The sequence below is a fragment of the Tyto alba genome, unplaced genomic scaffold, assembly GCF_018691265.1.
Source record: "Tyto alba isolate M040663 unplaced genomic scaffold, T.alba_DEE_v4.0 Super-Scaffold_7, whole genome shotgun sequence".
NCBI lineage: Eukaryota > Metazoa > Chordata > Aves > Strigiformes > Tytonidae > Tyto > Tyto alba.
The window spans coordinates 15,495,423-15,520,326 of NW_024881328.1; the positions used below are offsets into that span (position 1 = coordinate 15,495,423).

At 36.7% G+C, this 24,904-nt stretch overlaps 1 long non-coding RNA gene across 1 annotated transcript in view; it reads left to right on the forward strand.

The window, feature by feature from the left end:
- Positions 1 to 4,511: 4,511 nt before the first annotated feature.
- Positions 4,512 to 24,904, forward strand: part of LOC122154938 — a 22,597-nt gene continuing 2,204 nt past the window's right edge. Inside the window, exons 1-2 of the long non-coding RNA XR_006167053.1 lie at positions 4,512 to 4,522; positions 16,656 to 16,662. This is a non-coding gene — a long non-coding RNA (uncharacterized LOC122154938). The remainder of the gene's footprint in view (positions 4,523 to 16,655; positions 16,663 to 24,904) is intronic.

Genomic DNA, 24,904 nt, shown 5'->3' on the forward strand with positions numbered 1-24,904 from the left:
ATTTATTCATTTTCCACTCATGTTTATGATGTTAAAAAGAAAAAAAAAAATAAAACAGCTCAATGAAATCTGGGCACACCACTTATTAGGACATAGAAATCTGTTCTGTCTTTTCCTCTTATATTTCGCTTTCCAGTAGTCACTTTGTCCATCTTTCCCTGATAAAATAAAACATTTAGGAATCTTCACTGCCAGTATCTAGACATTCATATTTTGCTTGAGAGATACAGCAACTGCAATGATTCTCAGATTCAGAGGTCAATCTGCACCACTTCTTTATAAAATTACAGTACTCTGTTCTTCATGCTTTCTCATGTGCTATAGCTAGTGTAGCTGGAATTTTGGATCCACGTGGTAAACAAGGATTGATCCTTCTTATACAGGTCCTTAACACTGAATCTCACTAAACTGTCTACTCATATAATTCAGTGCTCTGGAATGTCTCCGCTTTTTTTTTTTTTTCCTTTCTTTCTTCTGCTTCATCTGAAAAAAAAAGGTTGATTAATTCATGCTTTTCCTACAGTTCAGACTCTTCTGTAGTATACTGAAAATACATGTCCTAAAGTACTGATTTTCACTGCTTAATATTGACTGATCCTGCTCACTTGTTTGCCTTCAGCTTTCATGAACATTCTCTTTTTAAGTGTTAATTCTGTTATTTGAGGACACTTTCTTGTGGATGGACATCCTACTAATATCTTCTTATGCAAAATGTGATGCAAGATATTTTAATTTTGTTGTCTCCTTCTCCCTTAATTATCCCTTAGTCTGATAACATCAGTAGCAAAAGGCTGAATGTTAAATTTTGTGATGGCATTTCTATTTATTATTTGGTCTGACTAACTATTAAATAAGTCTTATTTTACTCTCTGTTAGGGGTTAAGAAGCACTAAGATGTTCTCAGGTGAAAGGACATACAGAAAGGTAAAAGATGCTAATACTGAACCCCACAGCAAAAGTCACATAATTCTTTAGTACATAAAATGAGCATGTCCAGGTGAAGAACTAAGTGAGAATTAGTCTCAAGGTAAGCACCAAATCACATCTACTTTTCCCATGATAATCAGAGGAGAGAACTAGCATTGGGAAGATGAGTCCTGTGTGTTCTGAAATGGATAAATCTTTCTCTGTCAGTGCCTGTTGATACTGAGGGAAGATATACAACTCTTTCTCTGTTGTGGTTATTGACCGAGAATGGCTGATTAGTTTTAACTAGGTGCCTAACTTTCAGATAATGACAGATTAGGTGAGGTGAATCCTTCCTTGGTGATGAAAGAGTAAGTATAAGTTTAGGATTATACACTGACTATTCCTAGTCTCAGAAAAAAACAGATTGTTATGAAGAGTAATTTTTGATAACAAAACACATATATCAGGTTTACATGATACTGAGAACAGATTAGATCAACTCATGAGGTCCTTTCTTTATCTCCTGATTCCATGCTTTTTTTTTTTTTTACTGAATGACAAAAAACCAACAGCAGTTGATTTGAAGACAGGTATAAGCATCAGAGAAAAATCTACTGAAAAGGACACTGATTAGAGCTGTTCAAGATCTCTGTCCCATGGGAAATGTTGATATTTTGACATACGTATTCTTCCCAAAATGAGATGAGAAAGATTTATATATCAGCAATTGTCATGGTAATATTTCTTCACAAATGCTGAAATGAAGAACAAATATTTCATTTTGAAATAGCTATACTCTCAACATTTCAAAACATAATTTGAAAGATTTAATTTTAGTCTCAGGTTTTCACATTTAACATACATATATTTATGTGAGTATGCGTATATATACGTGTGCGTATGTATATTTGATACTGACTTTTTCCTTTTGAGAAGAAAATAGTGATTTCAAAAATTCCTGCATTTTTTCAGGAAAATTCTTTGGTCACTACATTTGGTCAGTCCCAGTAATGGCACACCAACCCCTTTCCTAAAGGGAATCTGGACTGTTGAGTCAGTCACCATGATAGAGAGAGAGATGCCTAAGACAGAACTCTACCAGGAAACAGTTCACAGTTTGGTTGTGATATCCTTCTTCATAGTGACTACATATCACTATATTTCATTCTACTGATCTAGAAAGGGATGGGGAGTAGTCTAATCTATATCTCACGTGAAAACTTGTTAAAATAAATAATCACGATAGCCAAAGAAATGCAAATAGCAATTTTATTCACGCTGTTCTCCTAACACTTTCATGGTGCTTTATACTAAAACAAAATGACCCATTATTTCAAGGTAGAGGTAAATATATATTTATTTGCATAGTGCACTCTAATGTTTTTAAATCTTAAATACAATCCAATGTTTAAAAAATCTAGTGTAAATAAATAACATTATTAAGGCAGTAATGATCTTTTAAAAGCTGTTTTAAATTAAAATGTCTTTCAATTGTTACTTGAGAGGAAGTTTTACAGGTCTCTGTGCTAGTGTTAGGTACAAGTTAATACTGAAAGACCTCAAATACATACATACATAGTTTATAAAATAGTGGCACCTTTCCTGAATTAATTTATTCTTTGTGCTCTAAGACACAGGACCCATATTTTGTTTTACCAGTATCCCAGTAGCTTTTTGAAATTATCAAGGATATTGTCTCTAGGTCTCTGTTTACAGCTCCCATCTGGAGCTAAATTTTAATGTGAATTTATACAAACCTGCTAGAGTAAAACTTTGAAAAAGCATTTAAGACATTAATAGAAGTTAAGAATCCACTTTCACAGTAAGAATGTTCAGGGTCTGAAATCATTGAGTCACTATTATGTATTAATTGCTTGAGGTTAAAGAACCCAGAATATGCTTTTTAAGCTTCCTGGCTTTATGTCTGCCTTGTTTATTTAGAGCTTGAGTATTTTAGCATATGCTGTTTCCGTGCCTCTGCTTAATACATAGGACACCAATGGTCCCTGTGACTCAGGTTACTGACTGCAATTGCAAAAGATGTCATTAAAAATACAGCAGGAAATCAATTTGGTGACTTTACACTGGTTCATAATGGACATTTTTGCCTCTAACTGTGGATTGCACTAGAATGTTTCTGAACAAATGAACATCCTGTGAAACCCAAATTGTAACTGATCCAAAGTCCATGAATAACAATAAAGAAGTTCTTACTATTTTTATTGGGCTTTCATTCCACACGTCCATGCATCAACCTTCACAAATTCATAAGCCTGGGATGTCTTTAAGTTGTACAGAAAAGCAGTCTTTCTTTCAAAATTGATAACTTGAAACAAAAGGACAACAAACGTTTGGTATCATAAGTGAGTCCTACTGGGTGATATATGCATGTTTTAAATTACTACAATGGGATGCCAATTTATTTAATGCAGAAATCATGACACATCATTATTGCAATTTCCTATCCTTGAACTGAAGCATTAACCTGCATCGTGACAATGTAAAGAAAGCAGAATAAAGTAATGCCATGTATGCTTTTTCAGAAATTTTTATTTCAGAAAATATATGTATGTAGTCAGAATGGACTCACTGGATACATGTTTCACCCACTGCACCATTTGAGCATCCAACTGTTACTGGAGAACTAAGATGGCATAGGAGTAGTAGACATCTTGTTGTTGTCAGACATAGTTGAATAATTGTGCAGTGACTCAAAGATTCAGAGCTGTCAATCAAAACAACAAAAAAGTGACAGAAGACATGAGCACAACATTGGTTTGACTCATGGAAGGAAGCTTTGTCAGGGACCTCTGCCTACGAAAATTCAGATGCTTTATAAATATTTGGACACCAATCAAGAGATAATTATCAAAATAAATGGGCATTGTCTTGCTTTATCAGTCTGATCCTATGGAAAATCTTAATCATTTCCTGTATTATCTCCCTGACATTGATGTGCTGAGAACTGAAGGTATGAACAGCACACTACATCTTTAAGAAAAGTCATTTTATCGCAAGAACTATGCTTTCTTATGAAGAACATGGAGACAATAAGCAAAATTCCTTCAGTAACTGCTGGAAGCTTAGGAGAAAGTGGAGGTTTGTATATGCTTTTAATGGCTGTGAAAATCTTTCTGATTCCTTCCATGCTGTAGATGTGGTGGCCGCAGTAAGGGCTGGAGTCACAGATCCAGACACTACCTGTCTTGTTCTATTCTGTGACAAATGGACTGTGAGTGCTCTTCCAGCACTCACATGGATCATGCACAATGTGAAATCTTTTTTTCTTCTATCAACACCTCTTATCCAAAGTAGTGTATCATCTTACCTGCAGCCAAACTTGAACAAATCAAGGACCAGATTCTTCTCGCCCATCTATAGTGAATCTATAGTGGCACAATCTGTGCTTCTTAAAATCAAAAAAAAAATTTGTTTCTGAGGTGGATACACAGTATGTCAAGGAAAACCTCTTCGCTTGAAAAGCAGCAATGCAATTTTGTGCAAGGATGTTGCTTTTTAGTTTGTTTTGCTCAAAGAAAAATTGCCCCCTAAAAAGAACAATAACAAGGTTAATTATACAGTTATACACATGCACACTGCTTGAAATCAAAATGTAGGATTCCAGGTTGAAACCTCTTTGTTCTGCAGACATTACACATGTACCAGAATATGTGTCTGATGTCTGGCAAAGTGCTAGCATGGTGGGCTATCACAGATTATCACATTTCCACCACTGCACAAAAATTAGGATTTAAAATTATAGACTTGTTTACACAAACTCTCTTAGCTGTCAGCATTGCAGATCAAAGTCTGATCCACAACAGAGGACACGCTTTCCACAGACTGTGTTGTTGAAATCCCTCCTATCCTACTAGGGAGTAGAACTTCTCTGCCTACAGAAGTGATGGCTCAGCCTGCATGGCTTACCCCAGCAGCAACCTCTACATAGAAACAAAGCCTTAGTTCATTAGCTGTACCGGGGCTTTGCTCTGAGACCACTGTTGAAAATCTCTGCCTAGTATTGCTACATGTAGAATTGGTGTGAGAACAGAGAAACAAAGGATTTTAGAAAAATGTAAGTAAAGTATCTTAGTTAACACCACAGATTTAAAAAGAATAGCCAGAAAAATTAATTTCCTTCTATTTCTGAATGTATAAAGATAGTATCTCCAAAATACCATATGTAGGTATGCCAAGGATATTTGCATATTTAAGAAATATATGTGTGCCTCTAGTTATGTTTATATATAAGCACAGAATTTCATTTTTATTTTAAATTTTTTACTCTTTTTTTTTTGCTCATTTTTAACTTTTTAAACATTCTTTTTCTCACCAAAATAAAAAAGTAAATGAACTGAAAGAGATAAGCCAACACATAGCAGTAACAAGAATTATAGTTTTCTCTATTTCGTAACACAGATTTTAGTTTTGTCTGTAACACTTTAGCTCTTGTGTAAGTGGATAGGGATAATCATCACTGGAATCTGAACTGTGGTCTGTGAGTGCAAGCAAAGCTGGAGAAATACTAAGAAACCCACAATCCAGCACCACGTAAACAAGGGCTATAGATGTAATTCTCTTACCAATCAGAAGTGCAACTGTGCAAGCACATATACAGAGAAACACTGTCACTCTTTTAGCTATAAATCCAGGGTTTCTGTGATACAATCCTTATTTGTAACAATAGTCATTTCCCTTTCCTGTGTATACTGGCTATTGCAGCTTATCATGCCCTGGGTTGCTGATGGAGGTGGGTGAACTGTTTCAGGTGAAATTAGAACTGACCTAAATTTTCACCCCAGGCCTGAAATGCATTATTATCCATGGCTGGAACAGCTTCTGATGTTTTCTCTCTTTTTCTGTATTTCCAAGTGGTTCAGGAAAAAAAAGCAGCAAACACTGAAAACCTCAAAAGGAAACAAGCAAGCAAAAAATGCCAGATTTGCAAGATTTCACAGGTTTAATCGGAATAGATGTTCACAAAAGCATTCCTAATAATGTTTACCTATTTCTGTTTGGAGGGATAAAAATCTTTTGAAATGAATGAATTTGCAAACATTTCTTCCAAACATTAAAGGTTTAACAGTCAGTTTTCCAGTACCTGATAAGTTTTGGGTTAGGTGTTTCTGGAACTCCAAAGACTTACTCTGCAAGTGAAAAGAGTGAGCATCCAGCTGTTCCAATCTAAGTTCTGAAAGCAATACTTTACAAAAATGCTTATTGTCAGCTGTGATGCACTTATTTTTAGAAATGAACATTGCTACCAAAGGTTGTTCTCATTCCCAACATTCCCCTGCCTGAGGGTATGCTCGTTCCACATTCCCAAGGTATGTTTGCAGCTCATGTAGTTATATTTGCTTTAGATCTAATTTAGCAAGTGCAGGTAGCAACAAAAATGAAAGAACTGCAGAGTCTGAAAGTCAGCACTGGGATTCTGGGTACCCCCTTGTCTTGCTACCACACCACAGCCCGCACTGATGTATTGTCATAGCTACTGCTACAAACTAAATGATGAAAACTTATGTCTCCTATAATTGCAATGCTGAAGTGCAGCATAGGTAGACACCTACTTCTCTCTCTCCCTGTCAGAGCCTATGAGTGATGGCATTCCTCCATTTCAGTAAGAACCAGATATTTAGGGTTGTGGATGGACTGAATAGCCAAGAAACCCACCCAAAATGTACTATCTCGAAATCTTTTGACCAACCAGAGTGAGACACAAGGCATCAGAATATATAACCAGTGGTTGAAATGTGAAAAGCTGCAGTTCTTTCTTGAGTGACTTGCTATGATGGACAGATCACATAAAGGATTTTCTCTCTAGCTGTGATTTTAAAAGATAGTTTCTCAAAGTCAAGCAAGGAGCAGTGATCTTGCCTAAAAAGGATGTGAAAGAGAGATTGGTTTCAAGTTCCTGTCCCTACTAATGGCTGTATGGAGCACCAACAAGAGAAGAGCTTGAGAGGGAAGGGGAATTTCACATTTGTTCTGTTTCCTCCTGTTTCCTCTCCTCTTCTGTGAAGTGGATGTCCTTCCCTGAACTTGGTGCTTTGAAGTTTATTTCATACACTGCTCAGCTTTTAATAGGAAGAGCTGAGAGCCCATTACTGTCAGGAAGGGTTTCCTCCCACACACTATTAACAAATGTTGCTTCCTGTCTTTCCCCATTAAAAGGGTGCACAGTATGACCACAGCGCTCATGTTCCAGTTCATCACTTATATTATACCATGGTGCCGCTAAAAACTCTGTGAGGCACCACTGGAAATAGAGATATCTCACTGTCACGTTTCCCCATTCAGGTTCCCAGGCCAAAATGATCAAGCAGGTCAGGATTTTCCTGAAGGCCAGGAAAGCTTTCCTCTGAAAGCAACTTCATGACCCAAAGCTAAATCTGACTCTTCTTGCTTATGCTTAATGGTTCAGTCTTGTTAATTTAGTCTGTAACATTTCAAAAGCATTAGTTAGCTCTTGATTATATCTCATTCCTGGGGCACATGTGGTTAGTTAGGACCTGAAAGCACTAAGCTAATTAGCACTCCAGCTGCACAGAAGGGTGCTTTCGTGGGGATGGAAGGAGTTGGATGGCTTTTGTGGATGTGATGTGTTCTTCCAGAGGCAAAAGCTTGTATTAAAGTCCTTTTCAAATGAAGTGTCTCCTTCTCTCCAGATTCCTCTCTTCTCATGAGCTGCCAGATGGATGCTCTTCTTTGCTTCAATGCTGAGTCACGCAGTCTCTGCCTGCTCCAGAGTGCCAAGTGACACAATCTGACAAAATGACACATTACAGCTGGACTAACGATGTCTGGTTTTTCTGAGAAATGTAGGAGACACAGGAATTTTATGGCCTAGCCTGGTATTTATAATTCTAACTTGCCATTGACTCCTGAGAAACAGAAGTGCCTGCCACTAAAACTCTGCATTTTTCGAGGTGTTACTGGAAAAGTGAGCATAGCTGCAATGGAAAGGAGGGATATTTTCTGTGTTAGACTTTGTCTTGAGAAATCTGCACTATATTCTTTTCTAGAATCAAGTCCCTAGTGTTAACCTGGGCAGGTCATTCAGCCTCTCAGTGGGTTTGCTCCATGTCTGTGAAATGGCTTCCCAAGTATGTTCTCTCTTTTTATCCTGTTTTGTCTATTTAGACTGACAACCCCTCAGTGGGAAGCCAAGATGTGGCTTAATTTTAGCACAGCACCTAGCCCAGATGAACTATATTTCTTGCTTCTAGCTGTTACTGCAGTATAAAGCAATAATTATGTGCCCATGCAAAAGCTGTATTAAAATGATGGCTTAAAAAATGAAGACTTAAAGTGCTCCTTAAGGATTTAAAGCATGCCCCTTTGTGGAAATGCATTAAGATGCTGCTTTTAGAGTATCTTTTTTTCCTAGAGGACTGCTGTTTTCTTTCACACAGAGAATGAAATGAGCTTAGAGAATGACCCAACTGATCAATATTTTTCCCAGCTGTTGAATCAGTGAATGTTGATTTTGTCTTTTATTTTCTTTTTTCCCCCCCTGAAGCCTACCCAGAGCTTGAAAAGAATGAATGATTGATCTCTTCATACAATTATGAAGTTCTAGGGAACTCTTCAGCAAGACATTAAATTCCTCCAAAAACATGAATTAAATAATGTAAGCATTATATTCCTTTTTATCAACAGAGGGGGCAAAACTAATTTTCTATATAAGAGAGAGGTCTTATGGCGTGATGAGAGCTACATAGCAAGGCCTTCTGCAGTAGGGCAATGAGTATGAATACATGATCTTTTGTGTGAAACAGAATCAGGGTGCACAACACTTTATTCAAATTAAATATCTTGCTTAGGAGTATGAAATCTAAGTTGCTTTTCCTTTAGCTACAGTGCAGTTTCTTATGAGCTTTCACATCCTGCTTTACAGGTCGGTTGTACTCTAACATGTCTAATTTCCATCTTCTTACTCTCAACTTTGAGAAACATAGGAAAACATTAATTTAAATGATATGAAACAATCTCTCTTTCTGTCCCTGCTTTGATGAAGGAAGTATTAGTAGATATTATCACTGATTTCTGGAATCTTCCACTTAATGGGAATATTTTTCTCTTCAAGATATGGTATCAGTCTTTCTGCAAGCTAACCTGGGTTGTGGTTACCTTCACTTGGCACTTTGGAGACTTTTGACCTTATAATAATTTTGCTTTTTTTTTGGTTTATTTTCTTTTTGTTTTTCTAATGAAGATTGAAAATAATTGCCAAAGTGGCAGTTGGATCTATTTTCTTCCTCTCATTTTATTACCTTCTTCAATCCTTTCTTCAAGGCATTGGACACTGAAGCCTGCAAAAATCAAAATATTCAATGCTTTGAAAAGCATTGTTAATATATATTTGCAAGTATTCACACTTCTTTTTTTCTCCCTTATGACTTTATGCAACACATATTGCTTACAAGATATCTCTTAATCCAGGTCATAAATCAAGGGATTATTCTTCCCCTAAAAGCCAAAGCTATTTATTTTTTTCCTAAAAGATAAATGAGTAAATAAATAAATAAATAAACAATGTAGTCAAATTCCCCTTGGGAGACAATCCAAAACATTGATTTAAATGTGAGAAAGAAAGAAAGAAAGAAACTCTGTGAAACTGCAAACAACTTCTAAAAATCATCACTAAAGACCCTACAACTTTAAAAAGATTGAAATAAACACAGATGGATGAACAGCCTGGGATCCAATCAGAGGGATGAGTGGTTTCAGATACCATTGTGGAAAAGATGAGGTGGGAGATGTGAAAGTGACATTAAAAATCTGGTTTTAAGGGCAGGATCTGTGGAGTAGATAGCTACCATCTCCTCCATAGCACTGAGTGACCAGGAACAATGAGAGTGAGCAGAAGAGGAAAAAAGCAAAGGCTTGCTGGATAGATGAAGTCAGAGCAGGAGAGTTGTTCATAGGGGAGCAGGTCACATACTGTGCCTTGAAATGCTCTGGGATGTGTGTGATACTGGTAAGAGGGTGACCCAAAAGCTGTGTAAGCTGCTTGTTGGACCTGTGGCTAACAGGATGCAGAGAAGCAGAATGTTTGCTGTTCTACCACTGATAGTTTGTGCAACCTTATTAGATATATCACAAAACTTGCAGTGTACACCCAGCTTTTAGAGACTGTAGTTAGTTGAATTAAACATCATTTGTTATGAACACACATGGTGTTCAGTCTCACACTTATTTGTTTAGCTCAGAAATGTCCTCTCTAATTCTGAATCATGTTCAGTTTGGTAAATTTCTATCATTTATCTAAGTTATAATCTCTGCTATCATTTTTTTTTCTGAATAAAACCGCCAAACACTTGTGACTTGACAGGAGAATTCAGGTAATATTTGCCTAACTTTCTGTAAAATAAATAAAAGGTTTGATCTCCTTTCATTTTGATTCCTATTAATGTCACCTCCTCTTTGTCTACCAGTACTCTTTTTCTGTAATAAGCTATCCAGATCTTCACAATGTAACCTTAACATGGTATTAATTTTTAACAGAGAAGTAGAATAATTTCTACTGATTCTTTTTGGTCCCAAATTATTTGTATCTCTTAACACAACCAGAAATTATTTTTTTTTTTTTATTTCCCATAATTTAATTTCTTCTAAAGGGCTTAGAATGTTTTTGGGTTTGTTTGTTTTTTGTTGTTTGTTTGTTTGTTTGTTTTTGTTTTGTTTGTTGTTTTTTTGTTTTGATTTGTTTTGTTTTGTTTTGTTTTGTTTTGTTTTTGTTTTTTTCTTTTTTTAGTTCCTAACACAGAAAGATTAGATTCTTAAGGTGATAAAGAAAAAAAATAACACATTTCATAAACACTGACATCAAGCTGCTTACAGAAATGCCTTTCAGATGAGTTTGTGCTCTGCTTCTGGGCCTGCAAGCTCAGTTAACCTGCTAACAGAGATAGAAAATATATCCCTCTAAGGTACCATCCAACTAAGCTAAGACTCCTGTCCTCACGTGAAAGCTATATGGCTCCCACAGCCCATACATTTGGTATAGCAGATCTTTTCTATGCAGAAACGTCATTATAATTTTAGCATCAAAAACCTTAGCATAGTCTGGCATGACTAGAAGTTACTAGTTGTTGGTGTTTACAACCCTGGACCTCACTGAAAATGTCATGACTTTTCCGATTGATTTCCCTTTCAGCCTTGCCTTGCTGTCATTGCTGAAACTGCACAGGAATGCGAGAGCAGAAAAGGGATGTGTAGAAATGTCCTCCTGCTTAAATTGTTGCTAACAGCATGCCTATGTCTGTGGTATGTTCTTCAGGATCTTTAATATCTTACAGGATGAAATAACAGTTTATCACTTTAAATCTGTTCTAAGCAAGTTCAGTTTCAGTAGGGATTTAATTCTGGCTTTTACACCATCAACAGTATTATAAAACAAAATACTGCAGCAATAATAAGCTGGCAGCAAACCCTGGGCACATTTCAGTCACTTGACACCATTTTTCTCTCAGATCAATGCTTTTCTCCTCCTCCCCTTCCCTGTTTCCCCTTTCCTACCTGACTATGCATATGTAACAATCAGCACCTTCCCAGCATCTTTTAATAATCTTAGTGAGAAGAAGTCCTGAACATTTATAATCATCTCCTTCCTCTGGATCTGTTTTTTTACTCTTTGCATGTGCCTCTTCTTTACATTTGATTACTCTTTTCACTACATAGGTCATCCATATGCTTTCCACCCCCCCCCCCCCCAACATATTTATTCCTAGGTAGCTCACAGCCTATTGGGTATACTTTAATTTACAGAGGAACAGTTTCCATTTTTCCTCTGTGTCCTTTACCTCTATTGCCTCATTCCACTGATTTCAGTGAACACTTCTTCCATGTCTACACAAATTATCTCTGCTGAAATTCAGTGTCTTTATTTATTATTATTTTTTACTCTTTTTATGGCCCCTATTACTTATACCATACTTCTTCCTTCTTTCATCTATCATCAATTTGTGTTACAGTAAGCTAATCATGAATTGCCTCCCTCTTACAATTCTTTTTGATCATTTACATACTGCAATGTTTATAGAAAAAACTCTAAGAAGCTACCAACTACTAGCTCTTTTACATAGTAGTAGGATTGGTTTGAAAAATTCTTATAAACTTTTTTAAGGGGAAGAAGTTTTTTAAAAAATATGATGTGTTTTCAGAATGCACATATTCCATTTAAGAAGTTTTACTTTTCTCTTAGAAGACTGAAATCCTTTTGGGATAGTTTATACAAAAAAATCACTGTACTATGGGAAACGTGAAAAAATAATTTCAACATTGTAGGAAAAATAAATCAATTTTCTGACCAATTCAGTCTCCTCTAACATAAATTGTCTTTTCCTGAAGACACCAAAGCATCCTTTCTGAGAATGTTTTCAGTGATATTTTCAGCTTTTCAAGTAACATAAAAATAATCACCAGTGAAGATCCTGAAATGGTGTGAACCTGTTCTGTTAAATAAATGGATTTTTTTTGATCAGGGAAGAGTCTGGTTTGTGGTAATCCTAACTGTGAATCTTATAATTTTAAGCTAGACTGATTTTGATATTCTGTCTCATGTGATATAAATGTAACTATTGGCTGTTGGGTAGAAAAGAAAAGAATTCTCCATGATGGCTAAAGATTGAAACCCTTAACTGAATATTTCAGTATGTATGAAGATCCACATATTATTGGAATTGTTTCCTCAAATCTAGATGAACTGTCAGGTGATAAGAAAAATTACTCTGTCATGGATTCTGTTATCCAGCTTGGTCTCTGGCTATTGACAGGCAGCAGATAATTTATCATCAGAAAAGACTGGTGAAACACGATTTTTCTAATGAACTCAATTGATTTCATGCTCATGGGGTTTTACATTATGTGATGGTTTAGCTCCCTAACTGTCCTTCCACTGACTAAAATGGTGTTATTCTGTGCTATCACTTTGGATCATAACTCTGGACTTGCATTGTATATGCCAGAATTTCTTTATTTTTTACTCAGTGTTATCAAAACATTGCAGGCCCACAAGAAGTCAGAGCCCTGCTGTGGGCCCATGGTGAGGGAGGTAGTTCTTGATTCAAAGGGTGGGGAGAAGCACACAGATTCAAAGTGATGGGCCCACAGCAAATTCTTATGGGTAGAAATAGGTAACGCTCTTTACTGTTTTCTTGAATAAATTTGTCACCTCCTTCATATCTCTCTGATGTCCCTTTCCATCTTATTGTTGTTTCTTCCACTGCTTATCCACCAGCACATCTTGGTTGCATTTTCCCTGCCTCCCAGCTACAGAGAGAGTTGTTCACTTCAGCTGTATTTTTTGTCTGCCAGCTTTTGTGTAGATTCTCACTGCAGCTGTACTTTTCTTCTCTCTCGCTCTTTGCTTGTGCACGGACCCTCCTAAGGATACTATATATTCATTATGAGCTAGAGTTACCCGTACTGTAAGTCTCAATTCTCCAAAGCCCAAATGTATGACTCAGGCTTCTGAAATAAGTGAGAGAGACCTAGGGCAAGGTACATAGCAAAAATAGCAGTGGGAATGATGTGAGATTATTAGATACATATATTTTTTTAATTAGAGATGGTCCCAAATCAAATCAGTCATTCCCAATGCACTGAGGTGTTGGGCAAGTTTGATATGAGATCTGAGTATGAACTTTGCAGTTCAGCCTCACCTCTAATTTTAATATTTATACAGTTTTCTATAACCTCACCTCTGAAGGTCAAAACTGATAGCCAGTTATCTAAGCAGTGTAGGTTTTTACAGCCAGTTTTTGTGGAACACCAAACAGCTATATGGTAAAAATGATTGCTATGTTATATCTAGCTTACTAAACCAATGAGAGTTTTTAATATGAGCCTGTTATTGGGCTAGACAGTAATGCTACGAGATACCCTGATGAAGAGGCATCACCAGCTGCCCCTGGAGTCCCAGGAATCAGTACATTTAGTTGTGACTTAGAAAGAGTCATAATGAAACCTTTATTTTCTTGCTTGTTCTGTCTGTGCTAGCAGTGAGAGAGCAATATGGGGGTGAAAAAAAGAATATCTGTTCAGTATGAAATGTAATTAAGAAGCATAGGTAGGTAATCTGGCTTTAGGCTATTCAGGCCAAAATAGATATCTGGGTGGAATATTGTGTCCCTTCACTGTCCTCGGTTACAAAGATTATATAAAGCATCTGAAATAGCTAGAAGTGGTGCACTGCTTTCAGCCAACAGGGCCTTATTAAAAAGTGAATCAAATAGCAGTGCTCATTTCAGCTATACTTTCACCATGCCATCATATCAGTCAGTCCCTGCCCATCTTCAGTTACTCATTTCTCGAGCGCATTAGGATGTATCCAGGATCTGTCGGAATGTGTAAAATGGGAAGTCTTTCTAAGAATTGATTTGCAGATGTGTTTTTTGTCCTTCTGGGACTGTCTGTGCTTAGGGACAACTAGAGGAGGAGACCTGTGCTCTGGAAGTCAGAGAGGTGTTATGGGATTGTTCACCCAAAATTGCTGTGGGCAGAATTCCTTTTCTTGAAACTTTGAAGCATGACGTTAAGTTTGAAAGATGGAGTGTGGAGGGAAAACAAGCTTCATACCTGAAAGCTCAGCTGAATTGATTTGATTAGGAGACACTGCTTACAGGCTTTGGTGACTTGTAGATGACCTGAAACTTGACTTAGGTAATAAATTTAGACCTGGATATGGTCTCTGCTGCTTCTTTTGTTTGGATGTCGTGAACCTGCACCCCTTTTTGTCAGAAGTTATTGAGAAGATGAGCATGCTGAAGATTTTGAGGTATTTAGTTTTCCTATCCATAAATAAAATACTTTGAAAAGACACTCTAGCCTTCTCTATACCCTTCTATCAGGATTTTCCATTTGCTTTTCAAGTACCAGCATTATGCAGTTGACAGGAAACTGTGATATTCTTATTTAGTTAAAACTCCTTTTGCAGGGGTGAGGGCTTCAGCACACGGACCATTAATTTTATGTAATATCTCTGACATTTTATGGTTTGGTGATGGGGTTTCAGTTTACTTTCACTTTCCACGTGCACGTGTATTTATATTTGTGAAGTATTTGTATGTACTGCTGTGTATTTGTGCACACACACTGAAGTGTGTGTGTGTGAGCATCCACGTGCACACATTTTCACAGCAGTTCCAGAAGGAGAATGTGTTCAGTAGATTAAACAAAATATGGTACTTCAAGCAACATTACTCCATTTAGTCGCAATATTTTCCAAATCCCATTTTTCAAATATCCTTTCTCCTTTGCTTGTACCTCTTAATTTCCCTCTCTACCTAATACTGGCTTTATAAACTGTATGAATACTTTAATATGTCCACCTTGTGGTGTATTCCCAGGACTCTTGTCTGCAGATTACAGCAGAGATGTCTATTTATTCTGTGTTATTTAAGGACTCTGAGATCCGTGCGGCAGGACAGAATGCAGTTGTCCTAAGAAGTGCATGCTGGTGTCATCTGAAATCACCACTATTTTAGAAAGAGAATGAATAGAAGACAAATGTGGCAGAAGTAATTGGTAGAACTGAGAACTCATTTTTCCCATAACCTGTTCAGTGGGTAAGGAGGTTTTTGATAGAGGAAGTGCTACCAGATAAAGACTTTATTCTGAAGCTTTTTCACCTGAGTACTGCAATGGTTCTGCTAATAGAAGTCCAGTGGGATGAGAGCTGTAGGGCCAAATATAACATTTTTCCCTCAGTTTAGAAGTAGAATATGTTTTAAAAGGTTGAATACACTGTTAAATGAATTTGTTTAGCTTGTTACAAAGAAAGATTCATATTATCCTCTCTTTGTATATAACATGTGCACGAACACATACGTGTACATACTGCTTATTGGTGTTTTATCTTCTGCATAGGTCAGCCAAATCTCTGCATGCCAGGTCATACGTATATAAAGTCTGCTTAGGGCTACAAACCTGGCCCTTGAGGTTTATACACATAATCCAACATTGAAACTAAATGAGATAGCTGCAACATCATACATCTGTAACTTACAGGACTTCAGGGGCTTTTTTCATCCAAAGGAGTGTAAATTCCCTACATACAATCACACCAGTGACATCAACAACAGAATGGAAGGCATGCTTATAATGTTTTGATATAAATAAAAAAGGTTTGACTGTTATGTTGCAGTTTTGTAGGTAACATAGGAGAATGCATTTGTTGTTATTCAAAAGATGAAAACAAGCCACTAGGCTTCTAGTGTATTCCTGTATTCCTTTTTTTTGTTTTGTTTTGGTTTGGTTTTTTTTGTTTGTTTGTTTTTTGTTTTTTGTTTTTGTAAAAAATAATTGCAAAAAACTTGAAGAATTCTTGAGCAAAATCTGAGATGAAGTGAGGTCTTACTTAGAGTGACACAGCCCAGAAATCACTCCCTTACAAACACTGCATTTGCACCACTATCACACCAGCATAAGAAATGCATGACGTCTTTAGTTGTAAAAAAGACAGTTCTGAACAGATATATGCAATGAGTCCAGCCAAACCTGCAACAAATAATTACTTTTTTAACAGTCTGAGTGAGGTAAGAAAATCTCAGCATCCCTAGACTCAAACCTTGATATTCTCACCCACGGATTGCTCGCTCAAGAATTTTTCCCAAATGAAAATAGATGGAAGGATTAAACATTCAAGTCACAACAATTCAATCAGAATAATTTATTTATGAGTCATTTTGCAAAACACTCAGTATATATTTTCCCATCTCTTTCCTTGCATGCACTTTGAGCCTTCTGGTATTGTAAACACTGCATGCATTATCATTTAGGGCAGAGGAATTTGTGGTGGCTTAATAAGGAAATTGGGAGCATCTTTAATTTCACCTCTCGAAAAAGCTACAATGTATTTAAAACACTTCTTAATTATATGTGAAACAAATCAAAAGTTGATGGGTGTATACAGTGAGAATATGTGGCCATTCCAGGTTGTCTGAATTTATCTAGACTATTCTTCTTTTGTGGTTTATTTTAAGTTTATTGCAAAGAATATCCATATTAGGCCTCTCCAACAATCATCTGTCTTTTTGCCTGTCAAAAGCCTCTCCTGATTGTTTGCCAATCTTTCCCTTGATGTCCTTGGGCGACAGGAACAAATAATGGTATAAAAAAACTTTTCTCTAATGCCTGAGCTAGTTCTACCATCTCCAGGCCAAAGTCTAGCAGGCACCATAAATCCTTCAGGGTAAGCATTCCTGTTCTGCCTGCTCCGTGGATCACCTGCCTTCCATGGATGATGAATGGGTTCTCCCCACCACTCTGTCAATTGATTTACTTCTGTTGCAATCACATTCACATCCTCAATTTCCTGATGTGTTGTAAACTTAAAGTCAGATCTGGGCCTGACCTTGAACCTCTCATCTCAGTCAATTGCAAGTCTACCCCTAATCATTCCGTTCTGGTCAGAACCAACCTTCAGAAACAGGGAAGAGAAGGGGCTTTCTCCCAGGAATGCATTTATGGACATGTCCATGGAAAGTAGTGCTAACAACAGTAGTTTCTGTCCTCAACTACCTTGTGTTCCTGTTCCCACACCTCCTCTTTAGCTGTGCCACAGCAGCTTTGTATGGGATGAGGCAGAGAATGGAATCATGGAATTGACTGAAGATAAAGCTAAGACTAAAAAAAAAAAAAAAAATTGGGAAGAGTATTTTTAACATGGATAAGTGTCTTAGACTGGTTTTCTGCCAGCCTCCAAAAACATCTATATAACATGTATATAACAGCATAAAGAATGGGTGGTGCAGGGGTGAGAATAAATGTGCATAAATTTGGAGAAGAGGCAGCACAAGACGGGTGTGAAATGCTCTTTGAAAAATGCCCTTGGAATCATGACTGTACATAAAAAGAAATAAAATACAGCCCTCTGCAAATTCCCTTAAAAAGGTGTCACTAAAAATGCAAAGAAAGGAGGAAATCAAATTAGGAGAATAAATCTTGGAAAGTATACAGCAAAATAGTTGAACTTCTACACAGCTCAAGCTCCAGATTTGTGCCTCTCTTTTATTAAAGACTGTAACCAGTTCTGAATTTCCTGTATCGCCAGCACATATCCAATAACTACATGGTAGGCTACACTCAAATGCATTATTGCAACAGCAGTTGAAGCTGGGATTCAGCAGAATACTCAAAGACATAGTTGGTTTTGGTACTACATTAAACTAAAATGTCATCAAATGAAATGCAAATATTCAACTGAGAAGCCAAAACCTGGACTAAGTTACCTAATAGGTAGAAAAACTAACCATCTGTTTTATGCTATGTTGGGGGATAGAGCGTGTCTGCCCAGCTCACAGGATATAGGCACTGTGAAATGAATACCGGAAATTCAAACTTTTATTTTGTTTCCATATCAAAGCTTCAGATCTGAGTGCTACTTCCAGGGTTACTTGCAGAAGGTGAGAGGTGTTGATGACTTTAAAAATGCTAGTGACTTCTCAGTTAGACCTAAATGGGTATTGTTCCTTTAAACGTAATGCTGACCAACAGACAGATGTTGTGTGATCCTTTCTGTTACTCCCATTCGATGAATAGCTTGAACAAGGTGAGGAGCTGTGGATCAAAGAAGGTATTCTGGTGCAAAAGAAACTTCAATTGAAGTCTTGTTTTGCCTTCTCCACTTCTAAACTTATGAACTAATTTCTGTATTCATCCCATTGTTTAAGAATAATCAGCACCTTCTCCCAGTTATAGATTTAATTGTCATTGTGAAAACATCAGGTGAGAGATATTGGAATATTGCAGTAGGAGAGTTTCCTTCTACTATCACCAGTGAATGAAAGTAGTGTCTCACTATTGCTGTGCTGACATGTAATTCTCCCTCCAAGTCCAGTTACACGTTTTGGTCCTCTGTCTCAGTGCTGTATTTCCAAGATCCAGGTCAGAACTGTCTTTTAAAGGCGGTACATTGTATTTTTACTATATACATACAAATATACATATATGATATTATATATTTATATATAGAGAGATCTTAGGTAGGAAGCTGCAAAACTGGTCCTACTTTAAGCAGAGTGCAAAGTGAGGGGGTGCTGAGATGACTTCCTGTGTTAGTTTCAAAGTTATATGAGTTTACTTAGAAGTACATTTTATTTGAAATGTACATGTGTGGTATGCATATCATACCTATAAACACACACATCTCTATATGTATTAGGGTTTTAGCTATGTGAAATCAGCTAGTCCCCAAATCGAACTAGACTCTTGCAATTTAAAGCAATACAAGGGGATGAAACATAAATGTGCCATTCACTACACAACTAAGATCTTCATCACACACACTCATACTGATTTTAAGTATAACACATAGCTGTATTAGCCTGAAGAGAAATAGACCTGAGCTGAGGATTGCAATCTAGTGCTTTCTTGTTTAAAATGTTTACAGACTTTTGTTTTAGATTTTTTTGAACACTTTCTACCTGCTCTGACCCAGCTCTCTTTTAGATCTCCAGCTGACAGATGTGTAGCAAGGAGAAATGATTCTACATTGAGAGCAAGAATGGCTTAAGTTGCTAATGACTGCATTGATCATAGCAGCTGAATAATATATGTTTACAGCTATTCAGATATTGATAGTTCCTTGCTTTTCTATTAAATGATAGTGTTTATGGACAAGTAAGTTTTGAGCTATTGAGGCTTGATTCAGATCTCATCTCCCACCAGCACTAAACTGACATATCCCTACTGTTGGCAACAGAGTTTTTCCATGCTTACTCCTGTGTGTAAGGGGCCAATCCGTCCTTTGTGATTTTTACTGCTGCCATATATTAATGTGTTCTGTATCTAGCTTGTCATTTTCTTTATCATTCTTTGCTATCTGAGTTTATGAGTTAGATCTCTGCATAAAATGTCATCACATAATATTGTGCTCTAAAAAGCCTGTTACTTATTAAGAGTGTGAGTTTATGCTGCTGGGGATATTTTATTTTCCCACCAGGAAAATGAAAATGTCATTGAGGTCTAACCAGACCCCTGAGCTTTTCAGACAGAATAAAATTGTTTTGGGGATTCCCTGCAGGACCTAGTAGCCTTTGTGCACATACTGTATGTCTGAAATACAATCTCACCCTCATTTATTCACCCCTTTATTCCTAAAGAAGCAATGACATGATATTGCACATTAAGGTTCCCAGTTCCTCTGTATTACTTTGCTTCTTGAAAGATGTGACACTGGAGCTATGTAATTATGCTGGCAGGAGTCATTACTACACTTCGTAGTTGCTCTTCTAAGAGCTAGATTGCAACTCCAGATGCAGCCCTGAGCAAGGGTTCATATATAAAAAGTTCACATTTCCTGTCCTTCTCTTAGAGTAACTCAGAGGCACAGTGTTGAAACATACCAAGATTTTCCCACTCTGTCCCATTTAGCTTATATCTGGTTCTCTGCAACCGGCTGTGCTGAGGTGCAGACCCTCTTCCGGACTCTACCACCGACTGTCTTTCATGCTGCATAAGCCTGGAAGTGGACTTACTTTCAAGGCTGGATTCGCCCACCTTCCACAAGGTTAACCTTCAAGCCTCTGCTCTTAGGTCACCTTGTTCCAACTTCTGCCCTCATCTGACAGGAAGGAAGTATTTAACACTTCACTGCTGAGCTTTGGTCATATTTACATGCTCTGGAGGAAGAGGATGAACTTGAATAATAACCTTGCTCCAGCTAAAATTAAAAATACATGTGAGACTTTCAAAAGGCACAGTGAAAGCTGCAGAGCTTGCAATGCCTGAAATAAGGAGTTCTTCTTTGGTACCTTCACAGGCTTGGGTCAGAAGACCTGACTTCCAGAGTCAGGTCATGAATTAGTTTAGCTTTGTCTGTTGATGTCCCTGAGTGTCTCACTGCAGTAATAGATCTCTTTGCAACAACAGAATGTGTGGATTTGTGAGCCAAAGAGGGAGAAGTGCTTCTGTAGTCTTGCCCAATCACTCAACAGTATTTAAAGCTGTTTCAAAAATTATAATGAAGGACTAAGCCAGATTGACTGTACCTGCATTGGGGTTTCCTTTCCCTCATTGCTGAAAATTAAGTGGAGTCAGTGCACACTATAATTCAGCAGGTCCCCTCTACAACCAAGTGGTTCCTCTGAGAAACTCTACCACAAAAGCTGGCAACATTTCACTTTCTAAAGACTAGATCATGGGAATGGAAAAGTGACTCACAGGCATCTTTCTTTTCTCTGAATTTGACACTGCTATGAACCTATCCCATAGTGGATATTAATTTCAAATGTAAAAAGACAATGAAGATCATCTGAGTTAGAGCTAGTAGGAGTTCTGGACTGATTTTTTTTTTTTATTATTTAAAAATGCATTTTTATATAATAAATTCTCCATAGAATACTTTGGTTCTGCTTTGATTTTCCTGATTTAATTCAACGAATTATCTATGCATGTATATTATATTTTTTGGTTGCTTATTTTGTGTGGGTGTGTAGAAACTGAAAAAGTTCTGCAGAAAGATTAAAAAGTGGTTTTAAAAATTGTTCCTGATGACATTTCTCACATAAATTCATGCTATTTTTGAGTAATTTTCATCTGCATGTTTTGTACATTACATACATATTTATCAGCAATTGTATTTTTAAATTAAATATTTTTTCCTTAAAACTGAAGTGAATCTAAATTGCAGCTTAATGCAAGTTACTCATCTCATTCACGAGAGCAGTTAATGAGATGTCTTCTAGCAAAAGTGAAAATGTGATAATTTGTTGAGACACCTTTGCCCTTCAGGTGTCTTGCAAAACCTGAGGCAGGTTTCCTGCAGATCTGCTTGATACCCAACAATGCAGTGAGTGCCTCTTGGAGCAAGCAGAGTCATAGCCCTCTGGGCTCTTGCATGTGAAGTCAGGACTTAGGAAGCCCTGGAAACCTTGGTCAAACTAGAACTGCAACCTGCTGGACTGATCCTGAGGAGACCATTAATTCCACTGAGCAGCTACAGATCTTGCAGTACATATATTCCTGTTTCCTAAATAAGAATTTTCAAATTTTACTGTATTTATTCAAAACTAAGTTAAATCATAATTATTTTAAGAATAACAAAACCATCAGAAACTGAGTTTTCCTTTATGAATTGCTTTATTGATTTTAATTCAGAGCTACACCATTGCTGACATCATTCAACTGCTTTGCAAAGTTGGAGGAACAAAATGAAGACCAGGCTTTTCCTCTTTTTAATTCATTAGCAGACGCAATAAGCATTAATATTTATGAAATAATTCTGTGTTTTCTATTGCCCCCAGATTTAAACAAAGATTGACTCTAGCGGGCAGAGTCAATTGTTTGTGAAACGGAAAAGGAATGTCAGATCATTTGCAATAAAATTAGAAGTTTAGTAGTTTAGATTTTCCAAAGATACAATTTATTTTAGGAACATGTAAAGTTTCTATCACTTTCCTTTCAAGTTTTCTACCTGAAGGCAGAGTTAGCTAAGCTCACAAAAGATTTTATTTGATCTGTACGGAACATAAAGGTTGGAAAGAAGCAGGTTTGTTTTGTCTTTCTCTTTTGAGAGTATCTGTGTAGTGTAGCTTGAACATAGTTTACCAAAAGAACTTGATGTGTCCTCACAACGTACTGTTGCTCCTTTTGTTGCTTTCATTTTTGTCTGCATATGGACTCAGGCAAATTTGGATCATCATAAGCATTTTACACATGTCTACATAATGTAAATGATAATTCATGACCTTCAATCACAGAGTTTTTTCTAGATTTAAGTAAACAGATTAGGGTTCCGACATCAGAGAGCAAATAGATCAACATATATTATCTTAAAATGCAATGAGAACAGAATACTTCGTGAGCTATGCAAAAATCAAAACCTTCCTTAGCTGCTATGGCTAAAGACAAGATTTCCAGAGAAAATCAAAAAGAGATGGATAATATAGCATAAGTAGCTGACAGAAAGTAGAATTGGTCATCACTAACCAAAAGAGTATTTGGAAGCTTTCTACAAGCAGTGATCCCAACTTTCATCAAAGCTGAACAAAGAACATAGAGTGATGGTATTGGATTCCTCTCTTGCTGTTGGCTTCAGCTGTAGGTTTCAAATTCCTTATGAGTAAGCAATAGTTAAGAATCCCCACTGGCAGTTTGTCATCTGTGAATGCCAGGTTGGAGACCACTACCAAAAGGAATTAAGAGATCATATGAAAGCTTTTTTGGATGCATCACAAAACAAATAAGAATAAATATAGTCAATAAAAAGAGATTAAAGCAATGTTTGGAACATGGAAGGTGAACTATGAGTAGCTGAAGGAGCATCTTGAGACAGAAATCCATTCCAGGCAGAGAGAAATAACCCCATTTAAATTACACAAAGATCTGTGGGTTTAAACATAGAAACTGTTCAAAACTATCTGGCAAAAACAACTAAAGCAACAAATAGTTTGACTTCTGCAGAAAACTGAAGCCCAATATGATACAAGAGGAGAAGACAGGAAGATGAGAAAAAACATTTGAGCAGGAAACTCATGAAAATTTACAGACCATCTGTGAGGTTTACAACTTGGAAATATAACAGCTAGATTATAGGGAATGTGACGTGGAAATCTGACGTGATATGTCATATTCATGAGGAAACCCTGATATTAATTAAAAATTATCCACTGAATTTAGTTAGTGTGTTCAGGTTTTCATCCTGTGTTCAGTCAGGCATATTTTTTTAGTAAGGTGCTGGAAAAGCTGAGGGAGTTTTGTCCATTTGATAGCTTTAATAATTCCAGTGTTCTCTGTACTGAGGCCTACAGCAGTGTCCACATGGCTCTAATGCATTCTTCACTGCCTGTTAGGATCAGGGCTGATTTTGCTCCTGTAAATGCTGTAAAAATGTGGGAGATACTTTTAACTTCATGTTAACTTCATATCTCAAATATTCGGAAGATGAACAAGGGATGTTTCAGTGGCAGCTAACCTCAGAAAGCAGTCTCAGCTAGCCATGTAACAGAACACTTTCATTTGTCCCGGAGATGCTAAGGGAGAGGAAATGATCTACTTGAAATAGCAGAGCAATTAAAGGCATTAATAAGGGAAGATAAAGATACCAGGAAAATAGCTGTGAGCTGGTTGAATTAGATACACAAAGGATTTTTTTAACATAAGGAAAAATATTAAACCTTGAATAAGACTATTACCGCTGCAGCTAATAAAATAGTTATAATTAATACATTAAAAGGAAAAGTGTTCAATAAATATTTGTGTTCGGTATCTGGGAAGAAGGAGGATGTAATTTTAGAAGGTGAAAATAATAAACCAACTCCCAGTCCACTAGTAATTAAGAACTTTAAAATAAAACAAATTTTCTCTCCAAGGAAAATATATTTTTAAAAAGCAGGCTCAGGTGAATTAACTTGGGAATACCAGGTGGTTTTGTTGAGAAAATATTTGGATAGCCATTAACTTTGATCCCTGGAGAAAAGCCAAAAACCTGGAAGGGAATGTAACTGATGTAAGTAGATGTGGACTGTTAGTCTACGAGAAATCCTATGTAAAATAATGGAAAACTGATACAGTATTCAATTAAAAACCAATTAAGGACTAGGAATGTAATCAATACCAAAGTTAAAAAATAAATCTTCTCAAACAATTTATTTTCTCTGATTACTTTAGAAGTTTGAGGAGTAATAGGAAAGATTAACTACTCTTAAAACTTTTCTGAGACATTTAATTAAGTAATGCAAAATATTTTGAAAAAAAAAATAGCACTATATAATATTGAAAGTGCACATGTTGAACTGGTTAAGAATTGGCTAATTGAATTTTCTCACTGCTGGAAGTGATGGTAGGCCCAATGTTATTCAGTAATTTTGTCAGTAAGTTGCATGTAATGTTACAGCAGCTAAAACTGGGACCTGAGATAAAGTGTGGTATAATTACAAGTGATGGGAAAGATGGAGTATATAAAATACATTTTAATAAACACAACTCAGTTTCATACCTTGTTGCTGTAACTGGAAGCTCTTCTACAGAGTGCATTGAAAGATACCTG